Below are 12517 nucleotides of genomic sequence, written 5' to 3'. Positions count from 1 at the left end.
ACTTCTTGTCTTTACTAGTGTTCGTTAGTTTGCTATTGTCGCTTTGCTCGTGCTTCTTTTCTTATTCTATCTCTTGCACTTACTTATTATTTCTTCTTGCACTTGCCTGTGCTTGTTTCTTTGCGAAACCTCTTGCATTGGCTTGTGCTTGTTGTATGTCTGGTCACTTTTATTCCTTTCATCACTTGTTGTGTGCTTGTGCTTCTTTATGTTCAGCGTAATCTTCACTCTTTCCTGTGTATGCTTGCTCGGGCTGGTTGCGCTGTAATTCACGCGCTTGCCAGTGCCTAATGACACAAATCTGTTTGCTGTAGGCTTTCACAACCGCCTGACTCTAAGATGGCCGACACCAAAATCTCAATGGGTGTCTATGGGCAACACCTGACCTTAAGATGGCCGCCGCTCGGGACGCGTGGCTTCATGTAAATCTATAATTGCACTTTGTCTGTCTTCTTAATCGCCAAACTCGCTTGCAAAGTCCTTGAATCAGGCTTCCAGGCCTGTGGGACTCACCCTTGCACCGCCGATCGTGGCGGTGTGTCCCCTCTGGCTTCTGTGCCGCTTTCGCGCCGTTTTTGCACCGTTTTTCTTTATTTCCGGCCGTTTCTCCCGAGTTGGGAACGCTCCGGGTGACCCTCCAACAGTGCAGGCAACTTTCCTTTGGTCGCCGGTCTTGCGAGCTTACTCAGCTAGCCGCTGCGCAGGTTTGTCTCGTTCACTCTGTTTTCTGCAGCCGGTTTGTGCTTGCTTGCCAGCCCTTTAATGCAATCCGTACCTTTGGGACTCACCCCTTGCCTTGCTGAGCGCAGCGGACTGTCCTCAGGTGTTCTCAGCCTCTGCACGGCCTTTCGCGCCGTTTCTTTTCTTCCGGCCGCTTCGTTTTGAAATGCTGACGCTCTGGACGGCCTTCCGAGCGTACAGGTAGCTTCACTTTACCCACTTGTCATGTCACGGGGCAGCATTCAGGCACAACGCGTAGCGCGTTTCGTTTTCGCGCTTCCGACGCGCGGCGCTGACACAGGCTGCCGGCTCTCTCGTCTCGGGCCGTTCACACACGGCAGGGGTTCGGGCAATGTGGGTTTTGCAATGATCCCACCCTCGTCGCCAGTGTCATGCCCCCACAAATAGGACAGGAGCCAGGAGTAGTGTTCGACACATCTTTATTCTTCTGTATCCTACTCATAACTGCTCCTTCAGTCCTTGTCCCTCCTATTCCTGTCCCTCCTTCCTAGCTCCGCCCCCCAACCACTAGACTGCATCGCGACACGACAATAACACATGGCAACCAAGTGGTTAATTAACACCTTTTGTGACAATGGAAACACAGAGTGAGAGCTTCACTACATTATCCCACATAGAAGAAGCACAGCTTCACAATGAGATAAATCATCATCACAGTTTGAGGACTATTGCACACCAGTCCTCTTGGGAACTGTGGAGTGGACAAGATGACTGGCATGGTATGGAGGAAGCTTCTGATGATTGCACAGTACTTGTTTGCAGACATCAGAGATCAGATGCAATTCTGTTTACTATAGTGAGTGGAAGCGCACTCTCTAGATGTTCTCTGTAGAGTACAGTTCTTCTGAGGCATGCGCATGACATTAAAGCTCTTGCAATCGCAGCTAGAGAGGAAGAGTAGGGCTGGGGCATCTTTCTAAGGAACCTAGCCATGAAATCACAGTGGCTCTGCCCTAGCATTGGTTATGATAGGTGAAAGTAGGTTCAGGTAGAAGAAAGAGAATTTCTTCCCACCACATGTACAGGAAAATAAAGGAAGCAGAAGAGTTGGCTAGCATGTGGGCACTGCAGCTAATAAGGTGAAATGCTAGAAATAAATGGTGGACGCATTGGAAATTACTGTGAAAAAGTTGGATAATGTGGAGAAAAGTGTTATTACAATGGACTCACACTGGAAATATGTATAGAGGAGCACAGGAAGGCACAAATAAGGTATCTAATGGCATCCACTTCAAAACACTTCTGGAGAACAGAAAAGGACTGGAGCTTCTGTTTCTGACCTGAAGGTAGCACTGAAAGACTTCACCCGTTTAATTTTTTACCCACGACACAGAAGTGGAGCCCAAGGATGCTAAGGCTGACCTCTTGTTCATGCTACAGAGTTACAGCAAGCTGAAAAAGGCCTTTCTTGCAACTGCCCAGCCGACCAGTGGCAACTGGCCCTGGACTGGACCCTGCTGTTGACCTCTACCCCAATGCCCTTTGAGTCTTTAAGTGCTACCCCTAAGGTTCCTGGGGGCTTTAGAAGTGTACTTCTGTGGTGGATTGAGACATAGAGGACTATGGGCCTGATTTCAATTTTGGCAGGACTCTTCTCGTCACTTAGTGGCAGCATTTGCAAGTACTTCATGAAGGAGACAGAATCACGCCCGCCCTATGTAGATGCGGGCTGGCTGATCCTCCATCTGCGTTGACAGAGTGTTTTCCGTTGCGTAAGCGCTTTGCTTCATTCAACACAGCGCACTCCTCCGTTGGATAAAATTACTTCGTTACTGTCAGGGTTGCAGGATTGTGCAGAGCCTATTTAGATTTCCCAGGTTTGCCTGCGCTGTCTTAGCTGTGGATTCCTGATGGAGGGATTCAGTTGAAGGACGCTTTCAACATTATACTATGCCTGTGGTTTTATGGTGGATGCTAGTATAACACACCTGATGCGTTTTGGCTAATTGTTTTCACCTGCATACCTCACTATGGGCCAGATGTAGGTAAATCCGATTTACCGACTCTTAAATACCGACTCATACCGAATCGGTATTTAAGAGACGGTAAATTGGAAGGAGGCAGATGTAGGTAATAAATTACCGAATCTGTAAGAGTCGGTATTTACCGATTCGGTAAATACCGAATCTGTATTTCCCATTGATTCCTATGGGCCTTGAAGCCCATAGGAATCAATAGGAAATACAGATTCGGTATTTACAGAATCTGTAAATACCGAATCCTGCAAGGGTGCAGGGGGTGTCAATTTGACACCCTCTAGCACCCCAAGTACAGGCTTGTGTGACATGTGGCACACATACATGCCCTAAGGGCATGTCTGTGTGTCACATTGCACAGGTGTGCATGCACACCTGAATTCGTTATTTTACCACCCAATAGGATTGGGTGGTAAAATACCGACTCTTAAGGGCCTGTGGCACTCTTAGGAGTGTCAGCTACATATGGATTTACAGAATCAGTATGTTTACCGATTCGGTAAAATACCGAAGTGGTAAATTTACCGATTCTGTAAATAACTACCCACCTACAACTCAAAAGCCAAATACCGGTCGGTAACGGCCAAATTCGGCCGTTACCGACCGGTATTTGGCTACCTACATCTGGCCCTATAAAACGTACTCCATTACATACCATGATCTTTTGCCATTTCACTGCAGCAAAACATTGTTCATGAGAATGTGTCCAGTGAAGTCAGGTATGTAGGCAGGTGGAATCTGACTGCATGGTTACCCCCACTTTTTTTGGGTGTTTTGCTGGTTTTCGACTAGTCTGACAGGGATCCTGCTAACCAGGACCCCAGTTTATCTGCTTTCTCCCTAAATTGATTGTATGTACTTTAGGTACACTCCAGATTGGATTCGGGGGTACCCTTATCAGTTCCTAGTATATGGTATACAATGTACCCAGGGTATAGGTACCCCAGAGGCCTCCCAGGGGCTGTAGAATGTATTGTGCCACCCCTGAGAGACCACTGAAACTGACACCACAGGTTTGCTACTGTAACCTGTGTAAGGTGGTGCATGCACCCCTTACATAGATATAGGTTCACTATATCTACCTTACATCACTACACATAGAAAGCTATCAGTCACCCCTATGGCAGGCCTTATCAATCCTGAAGACAGGGTGTTGGGTTTTGTGTGAGATGAGCCGCTCTGCAGCCTTCGTAATCTCTTCTCTGGGGTTGTTAGGGATGCAGCTTAACCATATATACTTAAGTGCATTATAACCTTGCGATAAAAGCTAACTTTAAAACGGCAACACAGAAACATGTTGTGTTTGGTGTCAAACACTTTGGAATCATACCTTCACACCAGTAACTGGTGTGGGAGGTATGATTCCTCCCTTGTAGAACCACTAATACGGGGCACCGGACTACCCGGTACCAGCTTTCTCGACTTGGGCATCACAAAATGGATGCTGCCAGCCAAAGACACGCATCTGGTCTCCTGCTGCTGAGCGGTGCTCGAGCAGGGGAAGGCTTGACAATTGCCTTCCTGTCACAGGGAGTTGTAACCACCTCCCAGACAGGCTTTAGTGTATTTGGACTGGGTGGGTGCACTCTGAGAGTGCGTTGATGTCTGCACTGTGGGCACATTTGGTGTCCCTGTGTATAGTCCAGTTCAAACCGGTTGCAGGGGCCATTGGCTCCTGCTCTGGTGCAAAACTAGAGAAAGGACATGGGTGTAACCACCCCTCTGTCCTGTCCCTCCCATAGGAGGGTCCCCACAGTTTGTCCCACCCCTTCCTTGGGTATAAAGTAGGAACCCCTGACTACAGGACTTTAGATTTTACCTGGATTAAACTCTGCTACAGAAACCAAGTACTTAAATGATCTACACTACACTGGATGACTGAAGAATCTCCCTTGGAGTAAAGGAGTTACTCCCCTGCAAGGCAGGCACCTAAATGCATCTGACCGGTCTGTATCTCCCCGAGCTCCTGAGGACTCAGAAGATTTCTGCAACACTGGCGGTGGGTTCCCAAAGTCCCTGAGGTTGATCTGTGCTCTCAGCAATTCTGAGGACCGTATCCCTTGTGGGGACCGTGCAACCGGAACCCCTGTATACCGAGTACATTTCCTGCAGCATATACTTTCTGGAGACTCCTGAAGCTGTGCTTTGGGCTACTTGTAGTCCTGACCCGAGCAGTGTTTCCACTGAAGATTTCTGGTCTACACTCCAGAAGTGTTCCGTGGGCTGGTATTTTGGGATTCCTCTCGAGTTCCCTTTGTGATCCCTGGTCTGTTGGCTTGTGGGTCCCTGTGAAGGTAACCATAACTTTCCATGGGCTTTCCTGGTGCTCCAGACATGTCCTGACTCTCTGTTGCTTGGAGAGTCCCCAGGACCTTGCTGGTCGTCACCGAAGCTGATTTCCTCTGACTGCTTGGGTTGCAGTTGCCAAGGCTTGTTGGTGTTCCATCTGGACACTAACCCCCACAGCACTCGAAATCCTTTGTGGTAGAGCTCACTTCTGGACTTTGGTCATCGACAACGTCTCCTGGACCCCGTGGCTGCAGAGTCAAGCATCGCGTCAACTCAAGCACCCGACATCAGTGGGCATTCGTCTACAGAGCACCTGGTCACCCTGAAGTGACCCTCTTCACGGCAGCAGCACTTTTCAGCATCACGCCATTGAAAACGACGACGATTTCCGACATCACTTGACACCTATGAACCCGGCTCCCCTGGGTTAGGTAACACGAGTACTCTAGTGCTCACAAGGGTGCTGGCCTTAGAACCTTCTATGTTTGAAAGGGTTTGCTCAAAGTCCTCTCCAAAGTGTCCTTAATCTTTAAAATTCCAACTGCAACTTTTCCATAGAGTTGTACGGAGCTCACGCCTGTGTTCTCACACTGCACCCATCCTCCGTGGGTCCCCTGTGTCACTACTTGGGGTCCCAGCGATTCTACATTCTCCAGGCACTGTGTCTAGTCATGTCGTGGTTCTTATAGTACTTTCTTAGTATATGGTTCAGTCTCCCACTGGAGCCTGCTGTGTATTGTGCTATTTACTGTTGTTATAGTGAATTAATATTGTGTGCTTTGTCCTCTAATGTCATAAAGAGGTTAGTAGAGAGTGTTTAGTAATAAATACATATATTTTATATATTCCTTATGTGGTTCTCCTTTCATTTGGTCATCAGGAGGTTCTGATCTGGTAAAACAAGCTGCTTTACATTCCTTCGAGACTTAGCCTGTAGGCTGCTCTCCATAGTTACCACTAAGATAGCTTTCAATAAATGTTGTCTTTAACCTAATTATCAATAAGGGTTGTTTGGACTGGAACAAGGTGCCCACTATAATTAGTGGTCAGCATATACCAGGCCAACTTCTCACAAGGTATTCTTTTGATTTCTCAGTTTTTTGTAATTTTTTTCTTTTTTTTTCTTGTGGGTTATCAAATTTATGTAAGATTATTATTTGATAATGGCAGGGGGGAGAAATCACAAGAGATGCCCCTTCCTGAGGAAGTTAGCAAGCTACGGGCAACAAAGCCACATGGTGTTGTTGTGGAAAACTCACTTTTTCTTTTTTTTTATTGCAAAAAAGTTCATTAGAGAATTATCTCAATTATAAATAAAAGTTTAATTTACCAAAGTTTGTTCTAACATTATTATTCATTTCAAATTAATTGATTATTAAAAATGTTCAGGATGAAAATGTGAAATATATTTTCTTACATACAGAAAATACAAAATATATTTTTAATGACATATCTTCAAAGTCCAAACATTTAAAAAAAAGATGCAACGGACATTAACATTTTGGTGCAAGTATTCATCATGATAATGGACATTTGCCGCAAAAAAACAATTGCTATTTTTATTTTTAATTTTTAACTTGTGAAAGTGATATGAAAAAATAAACACATATGCAATACATCTTAAAAATGTAATAAATTACCGAAAATGCACTAGACTAGAGAATATGTTACATAAATAAATAAGAAATATGATTTTAGTTTAGAACTAACATTGATTTTACATTTATTTACAAATAAGTTTTACCTCATTGTAGCGGGGTCTGAAGGAATACGCAGAAAGCTACGTCGGGGTAAAGACGGTTTAATTTTCAAGTAGTCACGTCTTTTGCGGGTTGCCAGTTTGGCACCATAAGCAACAGAGAATTGGGGTAGAAAGGAAATGAGAACCAAAAACAGGTAAATAACGAAGAGTCCTCCTCTTCTTCCGGGTAGTAGCAGTCCTCTCCAAACATCAGGCCGAGTCATGGAATAGGCTCCGGAGTTCCCAAAAGAAACCAAAAACAAATATACGGGTCAGTAGCACGTCCCGAGGATATGAGCACACGAGGAAAGGGGGTGATAGGAAGCACACTGGTGCACAGGTGATCAAGGCAACGAGAGCGCGAGGCTGTGAGGAGTGGTAGTGAGGGGATGGATTATTTACACAATTTACAAGAGGAGGCGGTGAGCGGCAACGATGTCAACCCTCCGGCTTCTCCCGCCTCCCGACCCAGCCAGAGAATCTTGCCCGTACCTGGGTCAGCCACGCTCCTCCAGGGGGGTGGCTCGGCGATGCATGGTCCCAGTGGCCTCCTGACTTCAGCTCCCAGTCTCCTCGGCTGTCCTCTTCCTCCGGGCTGGATGGCTGCTCCGGTCTTCTGGGGTTCTTCTCGGCGTCTCTGCTCCACGATCCTTCGTCTTCCGTGTTCTTGAATCTCGCGCTGTTGTCCGCACACACCTCGTTCTGCTTTCTGGGGCTCCTTATGGGGCGCCAGCCCATGAAGTCATTTGAGGGGGCAGTGCCTTCCCAGTTAAAGGGACCTCCATCGATATCGGACAGATCCGTATGAGATGACGGCCACATATCCTCCTGGCGAGAAGAAAGCATAGGGGTTGAAAGTTCCCGGGCTTCCCACCAGTTACCCCATTGGCCTGTTGTTTCCCTGCGGACCTCGTGACACTCATCTAGTGCTATTACTGAATTAAGGTAAATTTAAACTATTCAAAAAATGTGTAAAGCAAGTGCTTATAATTTGATAGTTTACGAAAAATAATTAAACACACCTGTATGAACACATTATGAATTTTTGATTAATGTCAAATTTTGTGTAAGTGCCCAATATCACAGTGGAAGTACAATTCCAATGTGCAGGAGGAGCACTGGGTAGACTTCATGGCAAAAAGATTAGAAGGGAAAATCCGTACACACAAACCGCAGCAGCCAAACTGGAACATGAACTAAATACTAAACAATGGCAAAACGGTCTCAGTAACAGCAAAACATCCAAATAGAAACCATCTCATTCATAAATTCTCATATCAATGGACATAATTAAGAGAGGAAGAATTAATGGGGCCCCAGGTCCAACAAGCCATATTTAAGAAAGACATAACATTCTGTTGTGCAATGAGATAGAAATACTGGTCAGTGTTCCCCCAAGTTGGCACGGGTCCATATTAAATCCAATTCGCAAGGGGAGAGACCAAACAAACCAGGTAAACTATCGACTCATCGCACTACTCGACGTTGAGGCAAAATATTACGCCTCCATGATCCTGGCCAACTTAACGGAGTGGTTGGAGAAGCAGAACCTGATCCCAGTCAATCAAACCAAATTCAAGAAAGAAACTGGAACCATCCTGAACATACTATCAGTATCTCAGATCACTGATAAATGCAAACGGGATAAGAAAAGATTACATCTCTGCTCCGTCGACCTAAAGGCAGCCTTCGACTGCATTGATCACCATAGATTATGGAAAAAGCAAAAGGATTGGAAAATCCCTGGAAACATACTTCGAGGAATAATCCAACTATATACTAACACCTGGATAAGAGTCAAAATAGGGGACGGCTCAAGGGTCTCAAGGACAATCCTAACAAACAGGGGCCTGAAGCAAGGATGTGTTTTGGCCCCCCACCTTTTCAACCCGTTCATGCGTAACCTAGCGCAGAGGCTGGACCAAGCCAATACCCACCCGCCACGATTAGGGCCTTTACCCTTGTCACACTTATCTTATGCCGATGATGTTGTGCTAATGAATCTTATGCAAGTAGGTCTCCAGAGGTCGCTGGCAGAAATGTAGAACCATGCAACAATAAACACACTGGAAATCAATATAAACAAGATGAAAACCATGCTGATACAAAATAGATCTAGTAGTAAACTGCAGATCTGGTTGAATGGCAAGACGTTAGAGGAAATCTCAAACTACAAATATCTGGAAGTCTTCAGATTCAATCAACAAGACCAGAGGAATTATTTGCAAAAAACGGTAGGTGCATTATCGTTTGCATTCAGCACTCTAGCAAAAAACTTGCCGTGTCCGACGTTCATGCCATTACTAGCTGTGATGGCAGCAAGGTTCCTGCTAACGCTAACTTACGGCAGCATAACTCAATACGGAACAGACGTAACATTATTAAATAAATTTCAGGTATCGACCTATAAACGGACATTCCAGCTACCAAAAAGTGCATCACCAGCTTAGGTAAGGCTAGAATTTGGCTTAATAAACTAAAACATAGGAAGTATGAATTCAACCATAAAAAGTTGGTACAAAATAAAACTGAACCAAGAACATTGCAAACTTAGCAAAGTTCTGATGGAAATTGAGAAAGATAAAGAATCATTATAAAAATACTTCCTTCACAAAGCCCTCATAAACACCAAGACAGAAGACCTGAGGAAAAACGGGCTGACCTTTTCGAATCTAGCCTCATTGCCAACAAAACGGCAAGACTCCAATCACTATTGGAAGATAAAACAACACGCAGCAGAGGGACACATACATGGATGGTAATTAATAACTATGATTCATTAAAAGAAGCACCCTACCTAAGCCTCACATTCTTTGTCTTCCACATGAAATGACCGATGGCACTCCGGTTTTGTGACCTACCAACAACAGCAGATCTACCTAGCTGGAAATACAAAGGTCCCATAACATGGAGATTTTGTGGACAAACAAAGGAGGACTTTATTCATCTGATCTGCATTTGCCCATATTTATATTAAGCACGAGTCACTTTACTGCAGCCTGACTTTAGCAAAAGGCAAATCAGGTCATGTAGGCCGCCATAACTCAATGCCTTAATCCATTAGACACTCAATTAAATTGTAAGCTGCTAAAGTTCGTAAAGCATTATGAATTAGCCTTAAAAAGTGCACCAGTTCAAATGACAATATAATCACATTTTTGCACTATATTGAAAGGAAATTTTAGGCCTCATTGAAGGAAGTCACATCTGCCTACTGTATTTTATTTTGTTTTAAAAGAATATTTGTATGTAACATTGTTACAGTTTTAATTAACCAAACAATAAAAGAGTTTCATTCAATCATGATGGAAGGCTGCACCAATTTTGAAAAAAAAAAAAAAAAATGTAATACAGGGGTGTTTCTTAATTTTTTTTTAATAACATTACACACACATTCATTGTACATTAGAAAAAAATGAGCCCAGAGCAAATGTAAACAGACAATTCAAAAGAAAACAAGTAAAAAGTATGCTTTCCTTCGATTCCAGCGATAATGGGGTTGATTTGCTTCATGGTCAAGTAGCAGCAGCAAAGGAAAGACTTGGACAATTGATTCATAATGGAAAGAGAAGTGGAAAAAAATGCAAGTTTCCATCTGATATCCCTTCAAAACCGCCAACTCAGGTGTGCAGGTTTTCCTGCCATCGTTAAGTCGACGAGAAGGCACATCGTGATAGGTCTGACGGTAATATTGGCTGAATTCCCTCTGACAGCCACTTTTGCCCTTTGATGCCGTCGATATGGGTCGAAAATTCTTGCAGCGATGGTGAGACTTGAACGGACTATTGTTCATAGACCCGCCAGCATCTAAATTGAGTAGGTGGACCGCCTTGTAGGCGGCTGGATTAACCAATGGAAAAGTGATGGGGGGACCAGATCCCCAAGATCTAAATCAGGCTCTAAGTCAGAAGGTACGTTTTTGTACGAGGACTAACTTGGATGGTGTATTCAGCCTCCACTCCATTGCGGTCATTGCTAATTTGCGCCTCGACTCCAGTCTACCACGAACATTGACTTAATTGCACTTTGTGCTTTTTTGCTTTATTCCTGCTTAAAACTTTATAAATTTACATCTATGGTTCCCATTATTGGATTTTTGTCATATTGGTATCATTTTGTTTATTAACTTTGCCTCTATTTTTTCAATTTGTTCAATAAGGTTTGGGATTTTTTATTGGTTTTTATTGCAACTTTATTTGGTTTTGTTGCTGCTAAGTTGAGCCTGTCTGCTCAATTCCATAGCTGTCAGGGGGTGAGCTCAGGTCAACTGAGTGACTTTGAGAGTTCACCCTGACAAGGGTTGTGGTTGTTCTTTGAAGTGGGTAGTCACCCACCCAAAATAATAATCCAATTTCTTACACCTATGTTCAGGGTGGTATACTGATGAGTTGACCCAGGATGGACCGGTGTACTCCAACCTGCTAGGAATCCTTACTCCAACCAGCTAGGAACCCTTCGAAAGTAAGACTTTGTGTTACCATTGGGAGCAGCCAAAAATCTCAGATTCGTTGAATATCTCAGACTAAATCAAGTATATTAGGCGAAGTATTCCACTTTTGATAGAATATAAATTGCTATTTATACTTACAAAATATTCTACATCACGAGACGATAGCAAATATAACACACAACAACTAAATGGCTGATCATATGAATAACATGTTCTTATTCATTAAATCACATAATGAAAAATGAAATTACAACAAATCAAATCAACACATTTTCGCAGTCCCGCCGCTACTTCAAAGGGCCCAAAGAAATCTGTGCACCTCAATAGCCACATAAGGAAAAATCATGGGACCAATTTAAAGATTTTGCATAGCAAGAAAGCACAACTAAATAATATTCACATCACCCATATTGTGTTTAAAGGTGAATCTCATAACAAGCAACATCTAAATCATCACAGGTTTAAAGTTTGATATGTTGTGGTTGACATACTGGGTAAGACCCTCCTTCCCTTGAGGAAAAAAACTGAAGACCTTCCTCTTTATAGACGCATGGAAATAACGCAGTTCTTGACCGGAGTCTAACATTCACTCATGTGGGGTGGGCTAGGGCTATTCTCTCTCAGCTCTTAGAGACCTGCCAGTATTAGGCTTTATAAATCGTAGTTAACATAACATAACATAACATAACAGAAGGCAGAAACACAATTCAGCATATAATATATACTACATCTCATGTTTCTGTGATACTGACAGGGGCTAGCACTGCTTGTTATAAGCAATATTAGCCAGCAGTGGTATTATTTATCGCTACCCCTTAAGAAATAAGGACCTATAAATATGTGAAAGGCTGCTAAGAGTGTGGATGAGGAGATTTGTGACAGAGGGAAGTGCAGGGACAAAACACTTAAAGAGTTCAATGGTTATGAGTAACCATGGATGGAGTGGGGCAGAGGAATGTTGCAGAGGGGACCTAATTCCATCCAGCAAAGGGTATTCAGAACAGAGAGAAATGGATGGGGGGTTTAGTCATTGATAGCGGAAAGTAACTGTAAACAAATTAAGATGTTCAGACAACATGATGACGAGGGAGATGGTGTTATGTTATTGGGATGTGACTGGCAGAGGGCATTATAGAGGGTTTGGAAGAGAATAAGCAGGGACAACACTAAAAGGGGTCACAAGAAAGAGTCAGTGGGCAGCTGTAGAAGAGAAATGAAAAGAGAGTTGGGTAGAAATTAATGATGGATGAGTGGGGTTTAGTTGAAAATAGGAAATTAAAGAAAGAAGATGCCAGGAAAGTATAGGGGACTTTGGAGACT

The sequence above is a fragment of the Lissotriton helveticus genome, chromosome 5_1, assembly GCF_964261635.1.
Source record: "Lissotriton helveticus chromosome 5_1, aLisHel1.1, whole genome shotgun sequence".
Lineage (NCBI taxonomy): Eukaryota > Metazoa > Chordata > Amphibia > Caudata > Salamandridae > Lissotriton > Lissotriton helveticus.
Note: the sequence above shows the minus strand (reverse complement) of the source record.